This window comes from Patella vulgata, chromosome 5 (genome assembly GCF_932274485.2).
Source record: "Patella vulgata chromosome 5, xgPatVulg1.2, whole genome shotgun sequence".
Taxonomy (NCBI): Eukaryota; Metazoa; Mollusca; class Gastropoda; family Patellidae; genus Patella; species Patella vulgata.
This window is the reverse complement of record NC_065883.2, coordinates 50,137,488-50,156,088: the sequence shown is the minus strand read 5'-3', so window position 1 is coordinate 50,156,088 and position 18,601 is coordinate 50,137,488. Positions and strand designations below refer to the sequence as shown.

General features: G+C 32.7%; 1 protein-coding gene across 2 annotated transcripts in view; it reads left to right on the top strand.

Annotated features, from left to right (window-relative positions):
- Window positions 1-260: 260 nt before the first annotated feature.
- The window catches only part of LOC126821229 (thrombospondin type-1 domain-containing protein 7A-like), a 241,053-nt gene continuing 222,712 nt past the window's right edge, over window positions 261-18,601 (top strand). The window contains exon 1 of one of the 2 annotated variants that reach the window (XM_056101467.1): window positions 261-416. The gene's annotated coding sequence lies outside the window, so the exon portion shown is untranslated. The remainder of the gene's footprint in view (window positions 417-18,601) is intronic. The other variant, XM_056101468.1, reaches the window with a different exon arrangement.

The following is an 18,601-nucleotide window of genomic DNA, read 5'->3' as shown; positions in this document are numbered from 1 at the left end:
GAGAAACAGTTAAGGTTTAATTTACCAATTTAGTATCTAAAGAAAACAGAATCGTAGAAGGGTTGTAAATAAAACTCCACAGTATGAACTGATGTGTCCCTAGCTGTTAAGCTGTGTGGTGAGACCTGTAGAATTGTGCCACTGAATTGGTAGGATGTGAAAGAAGAAGGTATACATGTAGATTTAATGTGAATGTGTGTGAGTTGGTGTAGTGTTTCAGTCGATCCAACATTGAACACATTCTAACCAAGTCAGTTGACTATTTGTAGACAGACTGTGTGCACAGTACATGAGTTAGTGTTGGATTTATTACTGTTTAACTGTTTATCTATATGAATGTACCAGTATTTATAATGGTATAACCAAGTTTACAATAATTGTGTTAGAAAGGTATACAACTACTTATCTATGTCAAGGTAAGCATCTTACAATTTCATCTACTCTACTTTGAATTAAGTGTTTTCAAAACTTCATGTAATTGATGGTAAAAATGCATGAGGGTGTGAGTAAGAAGAAAAAAGCTCTAAAGTGTATGTTTCAGGTTATTTAGGACATTAATAACTTTTTGTCCCCCGCCTTTCGAAGAAAGCAGGGGACTATTAAAATGGGTTCGTCCGTCTGTCTGTCTGTCTGTCTGTCTGTCCGTCTGTCTGTCCTTCTGTCTGTCCGTCTGTCTGTCCGTCACACTTTTTGGGACACAATAACTCTCTTCCTAATTGAGCTAGAATGTTCAAACTTGGTGTATGTGTTTATTAGGTCAATGCCTTGATGGAGTTCGAAGATGAGCATTTTCCGCTTAGGGTAAGCAGAGATAAGCAATTTGATTGGTTGATGCTTTGGGACACGATAACTCTCTTCCTAATTGGGCTAGAATATTCAAACTTGGTGTATGTGTTGATTAGGTCAATGCCTTGATGGAGTTCGAAGATGAGCATTTTCCGCTTAGGGTAAGCAGAGATAAGCAATTTGATTGGTTGATGCTTTGGGACACGATAACTTTTAATTGAGCTAGAATGTTCAAACTTGGTGTATGTGTTTATTAGGTCAATGCCTTGATGGAGTTCGAAGATGAGCATTTTCCGCTTAGGGTAAGCAGAGATAAGCAATTTGATTGGTTGATACTTTGGGGCACGATAACTCTCTTCCTAATTGAGCTAGAATGTTCAAACTTGGTGTATGTGTTGATTAGGTCAATGCCTTGATGGAGTTCGAAGATGAGCATTTTCCGCTTAGGGTAAGCAGAGATAAGCAATTTGATTGGTTGATGCTTTGGGACCTGATAACTTTAGTTCTAATTAAAAGGGAGAGTGAGGACACTTGGTGTATAGCTTTATTATATCAATACCTTGACTAAGTCTCGATAATGAGCATTTTCTGCTTAGGGTAAGCAGAGCGATAAGCAATTTGATTGGCCGAGACTTTGGAACACATTAACTCCTTTTCTAATTGAGCTAGAATGTTCAAACTTGGTGTAGGTGTTTATTAGGTTAATGTCTTGATGGAGTTCGAAGATGAGCATTTTGTGCTTAGGTTAAGCAGAGATAAGCAATTTGATTGGTCGAGACTTTAGAACACAATAACTCTCATTCTAGTTGAGTTAGAATGTTCACACTTGGCATAGGTGGCTATTAGGTGAATGCCTTGATGGAGTGTGAAGATGAGAATTTTTTGCTTAGAGTAAGCAGGGATAAGCAATTTGATTGGTTGATGCTTTGGGACACGATAACTTTAGTTCTAATTAAGTGAGAGTGAGGACACTTGGTGTATAGCTTTATTATATCATTACCTTGACTAAGTTTGATAATGAGTATTTTCTGCTGTCATGTCATGGCTGAGTTCAATTATTAACATTGGTCGATGCTTTGGGACAAGATAACTTTGATTCTATCTGATAGAGAGTGCTGAAACTTAGTGTATAATTTGATTGCTCGATACTTTTGAAAAAAATAAATGTGCGATTAATTAATGTGTCATCTATTTATTTTGGGATTTCGGCGGGGGACATCAGCCTCACTGTTGGCTTGTTACAACTTGAGACTGATACACAACTGTCTTGATAAATTACCAGAAGATTGATTTAAAGTTATAAATTTCATTTATAAACAAATAAAATTGATATTTTAATAAAGAATAAATTATTTCAATTGATTAGACATAAATACAATCTGATTAAAACACAGATCCTATTTCGTTTCGTTTTTTTAAAGTTCAAAATTTCGTTTTACATGTCTTTACTACACTAGGATCTAGAAGAGTTGTTATCATAGATAACTGTCTGTTACAGCAAGCTTTTGGCGTGAGCTGCACTGAACTGTGGGTAATCCACTAGAAACATCAATGCTGATTGGTTAATCAAATATCTGACATCATATAGGGTCAAAAGCCGCTCATATGACCTCTGATACGATGTCCCAAAACAGTGGTCAGATCTTCATGTAGTGTAAGCAATCGAAAGTATAAATCTGTATTTTAATCAGATTACTTTATTTGTACTGTATGTAAGAAAACTAGAGAAATGTTGATTTATGAGTTAAATTTGATTGTAATTTCACTGATTTAAAATTTGGAGAAAGAATGTAAAAAAAATGGGCATATACATAATAGTAAGTCAAGGGGACTGCACCATACATAAGCAAATATACAAGACAAATCTACGGACAAGTCACAATATATAGACATCACAAACAACAAACGTATATATCAGATAAAGTGAATGGATCCGGGGGCTAGTTGTAAGCGTCCAATGCGCAGTGAAACAGACATCACTCAAAATGAAAAACAAACTAACAACAAGGGAATATTTCCCAAACGTATCATACTAGTGCAAGTCATGATCGGCTATATGTGCTACATGAAATATTAATGTAGGCACATTGAAGGAAGATACGACTACGAGAAACTTTTTACGTGAAATTTAGTAGAAAGCCAAGTAAAAATTAAATGACTTATGTAGTAATCAAAAAATAGGGATAAACCATTATAAGCGTGCTAAAATAAGTCCTTTTTTCTATACAACAGAGCAAAAGACTAAAATTGAATACAAAGAACCAATTGGAAAAAATGTGACTAGCCTAGACGGTGGGCGTCTTCTGAATGACGTTACATAAAGACGGTAGTTTGCCACTGGACGTCATACGTTAAAGTGTAATTATACCAACAATAAGAAGGGCGATAATCCAGATAAAAAACAATACTAAAAAGGGTTAAAACTAACAATTCAGGAACAGATAGGTATTATTCAACTGTGTAATTGCACAAAATACAAGTCATACACCTATAAGAAATGCAAACTGGGTATATTGAAGAAATGGAACTATCGAAATGTATTTGAATAAAGGTGTATAATTGGTATAGATAGAATAGTAGTGGATGTTAAGTTTGACTAAAACGTTGTATGCTATAAGTATATGTTGGTATTATAGATGAAATGGTATAATAAAAGAAATGATTTATGGTGAATGTAAAGAATATCATAGCCAACTAGACTAATCAGTACATGATGTAGATATTCATGGTATTTATTTATACTATCACTCAGCCAGTATAGTCATCTGGATTCTTTTTGCTGGCAGTGTATAATTTTTTACATTATATGATAAATGAACATTTCATAATATGTTAATTAAAAAAATTAAGTGTGTGGGTAGTTTACTGAACATCTAGTTTTGATTATATGATAATGATGGAATGTTTATAATGGACATCAAAGACTTTTCAGAGCACTATCAAATCAGGTGCTGTACAAGTATATGTCACATTTTATAAGTTTTAATATACATGATATGTCAACAATTAGTATTCAACAAATTTTATAGCATGTTTTAACTTATAGTTTTAAATATGTGATCAGTAATATTTCTTCTTTTAAACTGCTAGGTCGTGTCAAATTTGATTTCTACCCATGTGGTATTTCATTTGTTATTGTGTCAGAAAAGTGAAATGCTTTCTATCCTGGTGAACTTAATAGGGAACAATACTGTGTTTGTCTTTTATCTATGTTTAAAAACTTGATTGAAAATTAAATGTGTTTATGTTGTTGGTTTTTATTGCTCCCACCACCACCTTTCTCTCTTGTCTTTACACTCTGCTTCTAATTGAGGTAGAATGTTCCAATTCGGTGTAATATTCATTATGTGAATGTTTTGATTGGGTCTGGTGATACATATTTCCCTAAGCTTAGATAAGCAATTTAATTTATTGGTAACTTTATTCTAATTGGGTGATAGTATAAACCTTGTTGTCAATGCCTTGACAAAATTCATTTACGAGCATAAATGAATATGTGTCATTTATTTTTTGGGGTTTGTTAGGTTTTTTTTAAAAAATACAATATGCAGTAAGCTGATCCATGAAGCATTATTTATCTGCTGTTTATTGTCCCCTGCATTTTCTGCTTGGGGTAAGCAGAGATAAGCAATTTGATTGGTTGATGCTTTGGGACATGATAACTTTAGTTCTAATTAAGTGAGAGTGATGAAACTTGGTGTATAGTTTCATTACATCAATACCTTGACTAAGTTCGATAATGAGCATTTTCTGCTCAGGGTAAGCAGAGCGATAAGCAATTTGATTTGTCGAGACTTTGTAACACACTTACTCTCATTCTAATTGAGTTAGAATCTTCAAACTTGGTGTAGGTGTCTATTAGGTCAATGCCTTGATGGAGTTCGAAGATGAGAATTTTCTGCTTAGGTTAAGCAGAGATAAGCAATTTGATTGGTTGATGCTTTGGGACACGATAACTTTGTTTTAATTAAGTGAGAGTGAGAACACTTGGTGTATAGCTTTAATTTATCAATACCATGATTAAGTTCGATGATGAACATTTTCTGCGGAGGGTAAGCAGAGCGATAAGCAATTTGATTGGTTGAGACTTTGGAACACAATAACTCTCCTTCTTATCGAGGTAGAATGTTTTAACTTCATGTAGGCGTTCATTAGGTGAATGCCTTGATGGAGTTCAATGATGAACCTTGTCTGTTTACGGTAAGCAGAGATAAAGATACATTATGGGAGATAAGATAAAGAGATGGCAGTTCTCGCTATAATAGTTAAAAACTAGATAGTGTAAAGGTAATTTGCTGAAAATTTCAGTCAAATTGATCCACTATGAGCCGAGAAAGAAGCGGGTGAAATTTTTGCATAGTCTCGGTCATCATTACTAAAATCATTAATATAAACAGCATAGTCTCGATTATCCACTTTTTCTGATTTAATTATCAATAGCCGTTAGTGGCATATAGGAATCTAATCCAGCCAACATCGAAGGCTAGCCTTGACATCGAGAGTTTATTATGGTCTGGATAAGTTAATTAATGTCTAATTGATAATTTAGATAACATTTCAGGCCTAAAGAAAGACTTGTAATAAGCAGATTTTGCTCTTGCATAATGCATGTTTAAGCAATCTGATTAGTTGATGCTTTGGGGCATGATAAACTTTAGTTTTAATTAAAGCTGAACTCCGATTACAAAACTACAGAAATACTAAATTAAAAAAAATTAACGCCCTAAATAATTGCCATACTTGTTTTCTAGTTGTAGAACAATCATGGCGATTGTACGGCGTACAAAACCAGAGGCAGGCCACGCCTTGAAAACAAGTATGCCGATTATTTAGGGTGTAAAATTTTTTATTTGATTATTTCTGTAGTTTTGTAATCGTAGTTCAGCTTTAAGTGAGAGTGATGAAAATCCGAGTATAGATTCATTATATCATTACCTTGACTATGTTCAATGATGAGAATTGTTGCTCAGACTAAGGAGCGATAAGCAATTTGATTGGTCAAGACTTTGGAACATAACAACTCTGCTTTTAATTGAGGTAGAATGTTTAAACTTGATGTAGATGTTTATTAGGTGAATGTCTTGACTGAGTTCAAGCTAAAGCTAAGCAGTAAGCAGTTTCATTGGTCGATGCTTTGGGGCCAGATAACTTTGATTCTATTTGATGGAGAGTGATGAAACTTAGTGTATAGTTGATAATCAGTTTGATTGCTTGATACTTTTAAAAAAAATAAATATGCTATTAATTATAATATGTGTCATCTATTTATTTTGGGATTTCGGCGGGGGGGGGGGGGGGGGGGGAGGGGCATCAGCCTCACTGTTGGCTTGTTTAAATAGGTAAGATTATACTTTATTATAAATAAATTAACGTAAATTATAGACAGCTGGTAATTAGTGTTGAATTATCCGCTAATTATGATAAAGGTATGGTACATCAATACTAAATTAATTAAATATACAGTAACTTGACCATTAATAACTGACCACATATTATAATAAGATAAACTCATTAATCTGTTAGGGTATTCACCTGATTCATATGGTTTTAATTATTAGATTAGCCATCCATATCTGCCTCACTCTGTAAACATTGGCATAATGTGGCAACAATGAAGGTCTTTTGTGCCAGTGAAGATAGAGTGAGTGGAATAGTATATGTAGCTGATACAACTATTTTCTCAAGAACAGTTGGCTGAATAGAGTTCTGCCATTTAGTGGTTTTTTTCTGGTTCAAGTTGTTCCTATGCCATTAATAACCAACCTTTGCATGTAGTAAAATATTGCTGCGTCTAACAATTGCATGCAGTGAGGAGGTCGGACTGAGGTGGTGACATCCCAGCATCCATTTCAGGGGAACATCCAATCAAAGAGTGAAATTAAGATAAGGTTCTCTAAAATCTGAAATTATCACTGTTAACTTTGTTGTACAAGCTGTCCTACAGTCCCACAAACTGGTGTTAATATAGGTCTGTGTTTTAACAAGACCAGAGAAGAGAAGCAGTATTACATGTTAATTTGGGCCCCAAACTTAATAATGTGACTGATTTCTGTTTGATTTGAATAAAAAGTTTGTTCTCCCTTTTTCACATGTCTCAGTACTATGCCCTATACTTGTGTCTTTGGCGCATACAGTCATGTAGTTTGCCCCAAACACGCCACTGTCTGTATGGCTGTATCCATTGCTGCTGTGCACACTAGTTTATTGAAACAGAAGAAATTGACAAAATTGAAAGCATTTTTATTTAGGGTTTCACACTGCATAGCTTGTGTGAAACACTATTGTGTTTGTTAAAATTATGAGGGTTTCACACTGCGTAGCTTGTGTAAAACACTATTGTTTTCGTTATTGTGATTACTAAATTTATTATTAATATTATTTTTTCACCCGGGAGCCTATTTCTCAGATCAGTGCCTGTAACAGATACCTAATTTTCTATTGATCGACTACTTTAAACTTCTGCGCAGACCGGTGCCCATAAAATCAGAAACTGGTCATAATTTTGTCCATTATTTCCCTATTTTGAAACAAATGACATTACCAGAAACCCTGAGTCTTTTCCGAACAATAACAGTTGAATATTTTGAAATTTCGAACTTTGTCATTGACTTATATCGTTCAAAAATTGCAAACATGTCGTTTTTGTTTACAGACAATTTTTGTTAATTTTCAAACTATTCAAATTTGAGCTACATTTTTGGATACCTGAAGTCAATCCAATTCCAGTTATATAAGTTTTTTGCCCATTTTGTATCCTACTTTTTTCTTTTTACGACCAAATCGATGTTTCTGAAACTTATGGAGCATGAAGTCATATGACCATAGCAAGGGATAAAGCAATTTCAACAATGATCCGTAGACCGGAAATAGTGACCGATATGTTGAAAACAATGCAAAAAAATGGGCACTTTTGGAAAAAACGTGATTTCTCCATCCGATATCACCGACTTAAACCAATTAAGGTACCGGTAGCGTTGAGTGGCCCGATACCAGGCAGCAAAATATAGCACACTAAAAATCAAGTATTTTCTGATTTGGAGCGTTTTTGGACGCCTTTATCTCAAAAACTGAGCCTACAATTTTTTTTTAACTTTCTCTATCGAGAGTCCATTCAATAGTCTTGTGCATGAAGCCATCCAATAAGACTTTGAAATGTCTGGAATAGGATAAAAAAAAAAGGGACTGAAAATCGAAAAATCATGAAATTTTGGAAAATGCTCTATTACTTTATTATTTAAACAGATTTTTACAAAAAGGTTACACATTCAGATAGCTGACCTAATTACGATTCTAACGATGTATAATATCTATTGAGTTATTGAAATTTAATTTCCGATATTTTGACATTTTTGCATTTTTATACGCCCACATTGAAATGTGGTCGTATATTGTCGTCGCCCCCGTCCGTCGGTCCGCCCATCCGTAGGTCGGTCGGTCGGTCCGGCATCCCCAATTGCTTGTGGACGCTCTAGAGGCTAAAGTTAATATCCGATTGACTTTAAATTTATATACAGTGTTTAAGGCCATGAAACGAAAAAGCCTATTGATTTTCTTAAACTATCGGTGGTCTATGGTGTGAATCTCAAAATAGAAGCATTGAAATAATATAAGTGGTTTGAAAAAAAAAGTTGAAAAATCCCTAAATTAATGAAAACGCTCTTCTATTTTTCTTTGTTTTGAAAACAGCTCAATGGATGTTTCTGAAACTTCTGGTACAGAAAATTAACTATCCGAACAACTTGTTAAAACTGTCTTGACAATGATCCAAAACCGGAAGTAGTCGAATAAATAATTTTGAAAAAAAACGTAAAAAGTAAAAAAAAATGGTGATCGTGTGAAAAATGTGATTACTACACCAGATTTCCCCGAATCAAAACAACTAAAGTATCATTGGATAGTCCGAATAATGGACGATCTTATGGCATCCAGATCATACAAATTCGCAGGTTAGGCAATATATTATGTTACGCTGAAAATCTAGTGTCATTTACGATTTCATAAATAAAAGTAATTTACAATTTTCTTTATCACCGGAAGTAATGTCATTTTGACAAAATCTGTATTTTTAGCCTCCAAAACAAATTTTTTGTTGTAATGAGTGCCACTTATTATTCGTTTAAAATCCTGATATTTGATTCCAATGGACAAATAGTATAAATCAATACGATCAAATTGATATCAAAAAATTGTTTCTAACACCGTTGCCAAGAAATAACCAATTTTGTCAACATAGCTTTTTATGATTGTTAACATACAGTAGCTGATTGAGGTAGGCAAAGGTTGTTGTGCAAACCTTTACAGGGAGTAGCGACTGTGCCTTGCCGAGCTACTATGATCAGAGTATGAATCTTCTGACTAGTCCCATTGATATTCCAAGAAGTTGTTTTTCTTTATGCCTTCCAAACAAGTTCAAGGGCGCGGGATGGTGATGACTAGTCATCTTGTTAATTTTGATTTCGTTTCGATTAAAAGGTGAAAAAAGGTGTAAAAACAAACTATTTACAACCCATCCAGCATCTTCATATTTTGATATATTTCTTTGTAACTTTCATAAAGGCATAGCAATAATCCATACAAAGAGAATGTATGTGAAAATTAGTTTATAATGTGAGCAGTTGCCGAAAAATGGTCAATTTTGCATGAGTCACTTTTTACTCTATTTTGCCTGTAAAAGAATCAATTATTAATGGATTTTCATAAAAGTGACACCATTTGATGCATAATGTCAATCGTGACTACTTCAAACCAATTTAACATTTTCAATGTCACCGGAAATGACGGAATTTGGGCAAAAACTGTATTTATAGCCTTCGAAACAAATAATTTATTCAAATGAGTCGTATTTGTTATTTGTTTAAAAATTTGATATTTGATTCCAATCAACTAATAGAATGAACCCATACAATCAGATAGATATCACGGAATGGTTTCTACCTTGTTCAGTTGCAGATAAATAGACGATTTTCAACAGGTCACTTTTCAAGGTTTTCGGTCCATAAAAATGTCAATTATTATTCGATTTTCATAAAATTTTCACTGTGTGTTATACCTAATGCCATTTACGATTTCATGCAAGGAATTTAAGATTTTCATTATCATCATAAGTTACTTGATTTTGGCAAAAACTGTATTTTTAGCCTTTAAAAAAATACTTGTTTGACGTCAGCGATATTCATTATTCGTATAAAATTATGATATTTGATTCCTATGGACATAGTATAAATCAATACGATCATATTGATATCACAAAATTGTTTTTAACATCTTCCCTTGCCGAGAAATAACCAATTTTGTCAGGATCACTATTTAAGATTTTCTGCATTTTAATTTCAGTTTATGGTTTCGGGGTTAATTATTTATTGCCTGATTTGAGTAATAGAAAAGCCCATATGCTCTGTGGTGAAAATTCTCAACTTTCTTCTACCGATAAAAGTTTCTGTTGGCACGAAAGTGCCGTAATTTTGTCTAAAGTTATTTTAAAAAGCAAGTATTAATGTTTACTAATCTAATAGATCAAGCTGAATACTCCTACTACAGACACAAAATATGTCTTGCTTACTTTTTTTTTTATTTCGGTTTTGCATTTGTGCCATATTGATTTTAAGGTGAAAAAGGGTGTACAAATGAGCTATTTACAACGCATTCAGGCTTTTCATATTTTAAAATATTTCTTGACAACTTTCATAAACCTGTAGCATTAATCGATACGATGACAATGTATGTCAAAATTAGTTTGTAATATTGGCTGGTGCTGAGAAATAGGTAATTTTGCACGAGTCACTTTTCACGTTATTTTGCCTGTAAACGAGTTAATTATAACCTGATTTTCTATTTTGTTTCACCATGTGATGCCTAATGCCATTTGTGACTGGGCGGATCCAATTTTACATTCTCACTGTCACCGGAAATGACGTCATTTGGACAATAACTGTATTTTTAGCTTTCAAAATAGATATTTTATTTAAATGAGTCTCATTTGTAATGTTTTCAAAATGTTGATATTTGCTTCCACTCAACAAATAGAATGAACCCCTACAATCATACAGATACCACAAAATGGTTTCTAACTTGTACGGTTGCAGAGAAATAGACGATTTTCTACAGGTCACTTTTCAAGGTTTCTGGTCTATAAAAGTGTCAATTATTTTTCGATTTTCATAAAATTTTCACCATGTGATGCCTAATGCCTTTTATGATTTCATAGAACAGATCCAACATTTTCATTATTACCGGAAGTAATATCATTTTGGCAAAAGCAGTATTTTTAGCCTTCAAAACAAATATTTTGTTGTAATAAATTATATTTATTATTCGATTGATATTATGATATTTAATTCCAGTGGGCATATAGATTGAATCAATACGATCATATATATGTCCATAAATTACTTCTAGCATTTTCCCTTGTCAAGAAATAACCAATTTTGTCAGGTTCACTTTTAATGATTTTTTGCACATTTTAATTTCTCATTAGAAAGTTAGCTAACTTAGTGGTAAGTTAGTAACCAATTTTGTCAGGATCATTTTTTTGACATATAACACAAGGTAACAATTGTATAAATGGTATTAAAATTGCTGGATTTGGTTGATTTTGCAACTATTTTATAACATGTGTGCAATGCTTATGTGGAAATCTGTTGAATGGTTTCATTGGTAAGTTGAAGGGTAATGTGGCACCGAAGGTGACATATGTTGAAAGGTAACATGGCACCGGTGAAATCCGTCATAACTGCATCGCAGTTCTAGTTGTCTATGTTTTTAATCAAATTGCTTGAACATTTAATTAGTATGGGCAAACAAACAGAATACAACTATTATATTAGTTTCCACAAATGTAACTGATCTTAGTGACAGTTGATATAGTGTCTTAGCACATAAATTCCAAACAACCCATGCATATGTCAGTTTATATATGCTATGCCTATTTCACATCTGTATTCAGAAAAAAAAGTAATAAAATTGCTGTTTATATAATAAGAAAATCTGTATGTAGAGTAAAAACATTCTACCTTCCTGTGTGTATTTTTGTGCTCCATCAAATTTACTCCTGATTTTCTGTTAATGGATGTTAGATTATTACTTTATATAATATTTTATGACTGTTAATAGTCGACTATAATTTTTTCACAGACATATAAGAATTAATGTGTATTCTGTCTGATCTGGCAAATCTGTAATACATTTATTATCGAACTCTAAAAATTGTCAATACTAGATTGAATTAATTTTAGGATCCAGTATATTTTTTGTTATTATTTCTTTTGGCATCATTTAATAATAAAAATGTAAATTTAATCAATACTGAGTACAGAACAGTGACACACCATATGAAGAAACTCTGTCAAGTTTTATTGAATTTAGACTGAAAAAATAATTATGATGGCATTTCTATATAGACGAATATTTTAGGGTTTATTGAAATATTCTATTAATAAGGATTCTCAGACTTGTGAATTTGTCTCATTAGTCAAAATTACATTAAATGTCCAACTGAATTTCAGTCAATTACACAAGATATTTGTACTTTACCAGTAGATGTAATAGTAAAATGAGAAAACCCTACAATGTAGGATTCGAAGTAAGGTCAGTAGATAAATTTTAAGCCTTACTTGCAGCTCCTTCAGTTGTAAGAATGGGAATGTTAATATAGAAAAGAAATTAACCTTTTTAGGTGCAATTGGTAAAATTGACCTATTGTGAGTCACACAAATTTTAAGAAGCAGTTCTCATTCTTTTATATGATAGATGGGTTATCTTGTACGTCAAAGATGCCCACCTTCAAATTTCATACTTAAAAAGAAAATAATATTGAAGATATAGAGAATCTCTTACAAGTTTTTTTTTGATATCAGAAAATATCAACACAAGTTGATAATGTAAAAAAAAGAATGAGGCTGCCAAGTTATTTTTACTTATCGATGAGTGTTGAATTTTTTTTATATCCAAAATTATGAGTAGAAGATTTTATTTATCACCGAACCCTTTCCATCCTTTTTATAGGCTTTCATTTTCGCCCCTGTCCGTCTGTCCACAATTTGTTTGTGGACACTCTACAGGTAACGATTCTTATCCGGTTCGTTTCGATATTGACATGTATCGGATCGAAACTTCATGGATTATGACCCCTGATTGTATGAAAAATCACATTTTTAGCTTTTTAGGTCACAAATTTTATCCAATTTAGATAAAACTTGAAATGTATTTTTATAATCCAAAGGTCTCAGTTCCTTTTGATATTTGCGCATATCGGACCACAACTGCCTGGATTATGGCCCCTGATTGTACAAAAATCATATTTTTAGCTTGTGGTCCCCCTAGAGGTCACATTTTTATCTGATATAAAAAAAAACGTTCAAATGTATCACTGTTACACGATAATGGTGATTGATTTCAGATTTCATATAAATCTGACCGAAACTGACAGACAAAATTACCACTCTACGTACGGAAATAGTATTAAAGTATGACCGTAATATCAAGGTTTTGATTTGATTTTAATGAAACTTAAATCATGTGTTTATGTCCCAACGATCTTGTTTTCCTTCAATATTCGCACATATCGGATCGTAAGTTCCTGGAATATGGCCCCTGAATGTACGAAAAAATCATGATTTTAGCTTGTGGACCCTCAATAGGTCATAATTTCTATCCGATTTTAAAAATTGTTTAGATATATCTCCGTTACACCCTGATGATGATTGAGTTTGAATTTCGTAAAAATCGGACCGAAACTAAATGGCCGCTCCTTGAACTCAAATAGTGTTAAAGTATGTAATACAAAGGTTGTGGACCCACTAGAGGTCAAAATTTTTTTCTGATTTTGAAGAAACTTAAAATAATATTTATATCCCAAAGATCTTGGTTCCTTTCGATATTCACGCAGATCATATCATAACTTCCTGAATTATGGCCCCTGATTGTACGAAAAAAATCGCTTTATTTTTAGCTTGTTTTCTGTTGCTAACCCAACAGAGGGACTATTTCATTAAAGATACATTATATTAGATTTAGATAAATAGCTAGCCATTCTCGCTATAATAGTTCGAAAATAGATAATGTAAAATGAATAATGTTGTGTGCAATAATTTCAACCACCGTATTGGTTGATCGAAGCTAAGTCTCACTCCTCCATTTTTAGCTTAAATCAAAATATGGCTGAACTGTTCTAATCTATTTAATATCGGAGAAATCCAATGCCATCGAGAGTTGATTATGGCCTGGATAAGTTAATTAATGTTTAATTAATGATTTAGAAAACATTTTAGGCCTAAAGAATGACCTGCAATAGGCAGATTTAGCTCTTGCATAATGTATGTTTAATATATAAATATCATAGGCCCTACTTTTATTTTATTTCTTAATCCAATATGGTATTGACACATGAATTCATGATACCGTACCATAAATAAAATACATGTAATATGAATTTAATTTGCGAAGTTTATGTACATTATCAAAAATGCCCAACCATCAAAATTTTGAAATGGAAGCCCTGCATCAGACCCAATTTTTTTCTCTAGCCAAAATTGCCAACTTTAATTTTCTCATTTCCCAGGTCCTTCTAATCAGTTTGGGTGTGATTTTTTTGTAGAAATATGCCAACCGTAAACAAGGATATTATTTTGGGGGGCCTAATTAATATTATTATTACAGCATATTTTCATGTGCGCTCTTTCATATAACATGTTCGGGGCACTTTACAAAGTGACAATGTAATCATAAATAAACAACAAGATTATGGACATGTTAACGATTGTATACAGAGTCAGTTAAAAGCCTGGTTAAATAAATGTGTTTTAAGTTGTTTTTTAAAAGAATATAGAGATGTACAACATCTTAAACCAAATGGTAGATTAATCCTTAAAACAGGTGCTAGATAACTAAATGAGCGCTGACCATAAGAGACTAATTGAACAGTTTGGGGCTTTAAAAGTAGTTTATCTGATGTACGTAATGTTCGGCCAGGTGTATAAAGATCTGAGAGGTAAACAGGAGCTAAATTATTTAAACATTTAAAAGTAATTAATAAAATCTTAAAATCAATTCGATATTTAACAGGTAACCAGCATAAATTATATAAAACAGGAGTTATGTGGTCACATTTCTTAGATAAAGTAAAAAGTCTAGCTGCAGTATTCTGTACTTTTTGTAATTTATCTATAAGCTTTAAAGGTAAACCAACTAAAAGTGAATTAAAGTTATATAATCGAGAAGTGACCAGAGAATTAACAAGTGACTTAGTGGCCTCTACAGTTACACATTTACGTATTTTACCTATATTTCTGATATTATTTACAAATATTATTTACTTGAACTCCCATAAGCATAAAACTATCAAAGATTGCGCCAAGATGAAAATATATCACAATTACCAATTACAACAGGGGGGTTATCATGTGCAATTTTACTTAATTGATGCCTTGAGCCTAATAACAAATATTCGGTTTTATCATCATTCAATTTTAGAAAGTTCTTTGGCATTCATTTTTTAATTTCACTAATACAGTTCTCAAGCTGCAATTTTGATAAATTGAAAGAAGATGGACATTTAGGTGTAAATGAAATATATGATTGAGTATCATTGGCATACAAATGAAAGCTGACACCATATTTTCTGACAATATCACCTAATGGTGACCAAGAACAGGACCTTGGGGAACCCCAGATGACAAAACAGATTCAGACGACGATTGACAATTAACTAAAATACCAACAAGATAGCTTTCTAAAAGATTTAATGCAGAGCCACAAATACCGAATTTAAATTGAAGTCTACGTAGAAGAATGGAAGGGTCCACCGTGTCGAAAGCAGCAGATAAATCTAATAAAATTAAAAATGTACATTTTCTAATATCAATTTTCATCAAAATATCATTTGAAACCCGGGTTAAAGCTGTTTCGGTACTGTGAAATTGTTTATAAGCACTTTGAAATGGTTCATAAAAAAATTATCATCTAGATGGGACTTTATCTGAAAAGCAATATATTTCTCCAATATTTTTAGAAATAAAACTTAAGTTAGAGACAGGTCTGTAATTTTTAAAAACATTAGGATCCAGTGTAGACTTTTTAATTAAAGGGGTAACATAAGCTTGTTTGAAAACATTGGGAATAGTAGAGGATGATATACAAGAATTAATAATATTGGTAAAAACTGGAATAACTTCGTCTAGACAGTCATTAAGAACAGGAGTCGGAACAGGATCTAATGAAGAAGATTTAGGAGCACACGATTTAATTAGCTTTAAAACAAAAGATTCACTAAACAAGTTAAAATTTTCTAAATAAACAGAATTTTCGAACTTATCAAAATCATGAGCGTTAAAGTCAATAGTTTTATTTAAATCATCAAGTTCAGTTCGTATTTTCTGTATTTTTATTTGAAAGAAATCAGAGAATAAATTCGCAAGTTCAGTGTCATTATCATTGTCCGGGAGAATAGTCCGCTCACCATTATGATCCAAAAGGGAATTCACAACTTTATACAGGTCTTTTTGTCTGTTTTCATCATTTTCTATTTTATCAGAGTAAAATTTAATTTTAACGTCTTCAATATATTTATTTAAATTGTTTTTTAAAGATTTATAAATCTGTTTATGGACACGTAGATTTGTTTTCCACCACAGATGTTCAGCCTTATTACGGTCCGTTTTGGCTTCTAAAATAGAATCATTATACATGTATTGATAACATTTGTATAGATGCCAAGACAAAGAGAAAGAGGTGATATACCTACATCAAATTAACAAGATGTATATGTTGGTGAGAAACTCAAAGATTAACTTGGTGTGAAATGAATGATTTACAGATGTAATAAGTCTCATTCTATTTCTATGTCTGTAAGTATGTGTTGAACATAGCTCTCATTCATTATTGAAAAGATTTGAGACTGTTTCAGGATTTTCCAAGTACCAAAATAGTGTTCTGTGATAACAATGACACTGAAATCAAAATTCTTAGAGAAACTATCATAACTATCTATGTACCTTTTATATGCCCACATTTTCATGTGGACGTATTATGCCATCGCCCCTGTCTGTCCGGATGTCTGTCTATCCACAATTTGTTTGTGGACATTCTACAGGTCACAATTTTTGTTTGATTTTGACAAAACTTGAAATATAGGTCTATAACGCCCACAGATCTCGGTTCCTTTATATATTAGCATGTATCGGACCATAACTTCATGGATTATGGCCCCTAATTGTACGAAAAATTACGTACAAACTGCCGGACAAAATGGTCGCCCCTCATACTCAAATAGTGTAAAAATAGTGTATATCAAGGTTGTGGAACCTCTAGAGACCACAATTTTTATACGCCCACATTGTCGTCACCCCTGTCCAGACGTCCATTCACAATTTGTTTGTGGACACTCTACAGATCACAATTCTTATCCGATTTCGATGAAATTTGAAATATAGGTTTATCTACAAACGATCTTGGTTCCTTTCGATATTGGCATGTATCAGATCAAAATCAAAACTTCGTGGATTATGGTGCCTGATTGTACGAAAAATCATGTTTTTACCTTATGTACACTCTAGAGGTTACAATTTTCATCTGATTTTGATGAAACATGAAATGCATGCTTATAACCCAAAGATCTTGGTTCCTTTCGATATTTGCACATATTGCATTGTAACTTCCTGAATTATGGCGCTTGATTGTATGAAAAATTGTTTTTAAGCTTGTGGTCCCTCCAGAGGTAACAATTTATATCACCATTACACCCTAATGAAGGGGGGTTGGATGGCCGAATGGTTAGTATGACCAGGTAGTATTTAATACAGTCATTCACCCAATATTAAGGGCTGAATTACACCCAAGATGGATTATCTAAAGTAACTTCACAATGGTCAGCTATGACAGAGATAATAAACAATAGCAGTAATGAGATAATCCATCTATCAACATTACATAATAAAGGCCAACTCAGTAAATGAATGAATGGGTGTCACTTAAATACTACCCCTTAACTATAAAATATTATTAAATTTAAATATATAAATTATTATTTATTTTTTATTGTTACCAAGTAACCTCTAGTATATTAGAGTAAAAATTGTAGATTGTGGGTAGTTGACCACAGGCAGGCAGCAGGACATATTGAAGGGCAGGTCAGTCCCTTTCGATATTTGCATACTTCAGACTATTACTTTCTGGATTATGGCCGCTGATTGTATGTAAAATTGCTTTTGTTTTTAGCTTGTTCTCTATCCATCTCTTTCAAAATGTGTGCATATCTTGCCTGGCAACCACTGGTCTATTATAGAAGTATATTAATTAACAACCTTCTGGCTGAGAAAATATTGAATTTCTAGTAGTTATGCTAATGAAACAAAATATTGATGTTTCACAACTTACATCATTCCAGACTAAACAGCAAATATAGACTTTCAGATCATTCACACAAAAAAGTAGTCTTACCAAAGAGTATATTGGTCCCAAAATTATTCCAATGTATCATTCCTAATACAGTGACCACGTTCTATTGATTTAATGCTGCCATCTTCTTTCTCTTATATTGTTACCCAGTGCCTGAACAATAATTCATTTCTATCCATCAGCATCCATTTTTTGTAATCATCTAGATTACTACATGTAGAACACTTAAATACTTATTTTGGGGGGAAAAATTTCTGGTACATTGAAGCTTTCAGTGAGTGACCTACTTTTATTAAGCAAATTGAGTGATCATTTTCAAATGGTTTTATTTGAAACTATTCAACAAGATAATTGTGATTGGTTTTATTTGAAACTATTCAACAAGGTAATTGTGATTGGTGTTTTTTCTCAACATGTTGTTTAAAAG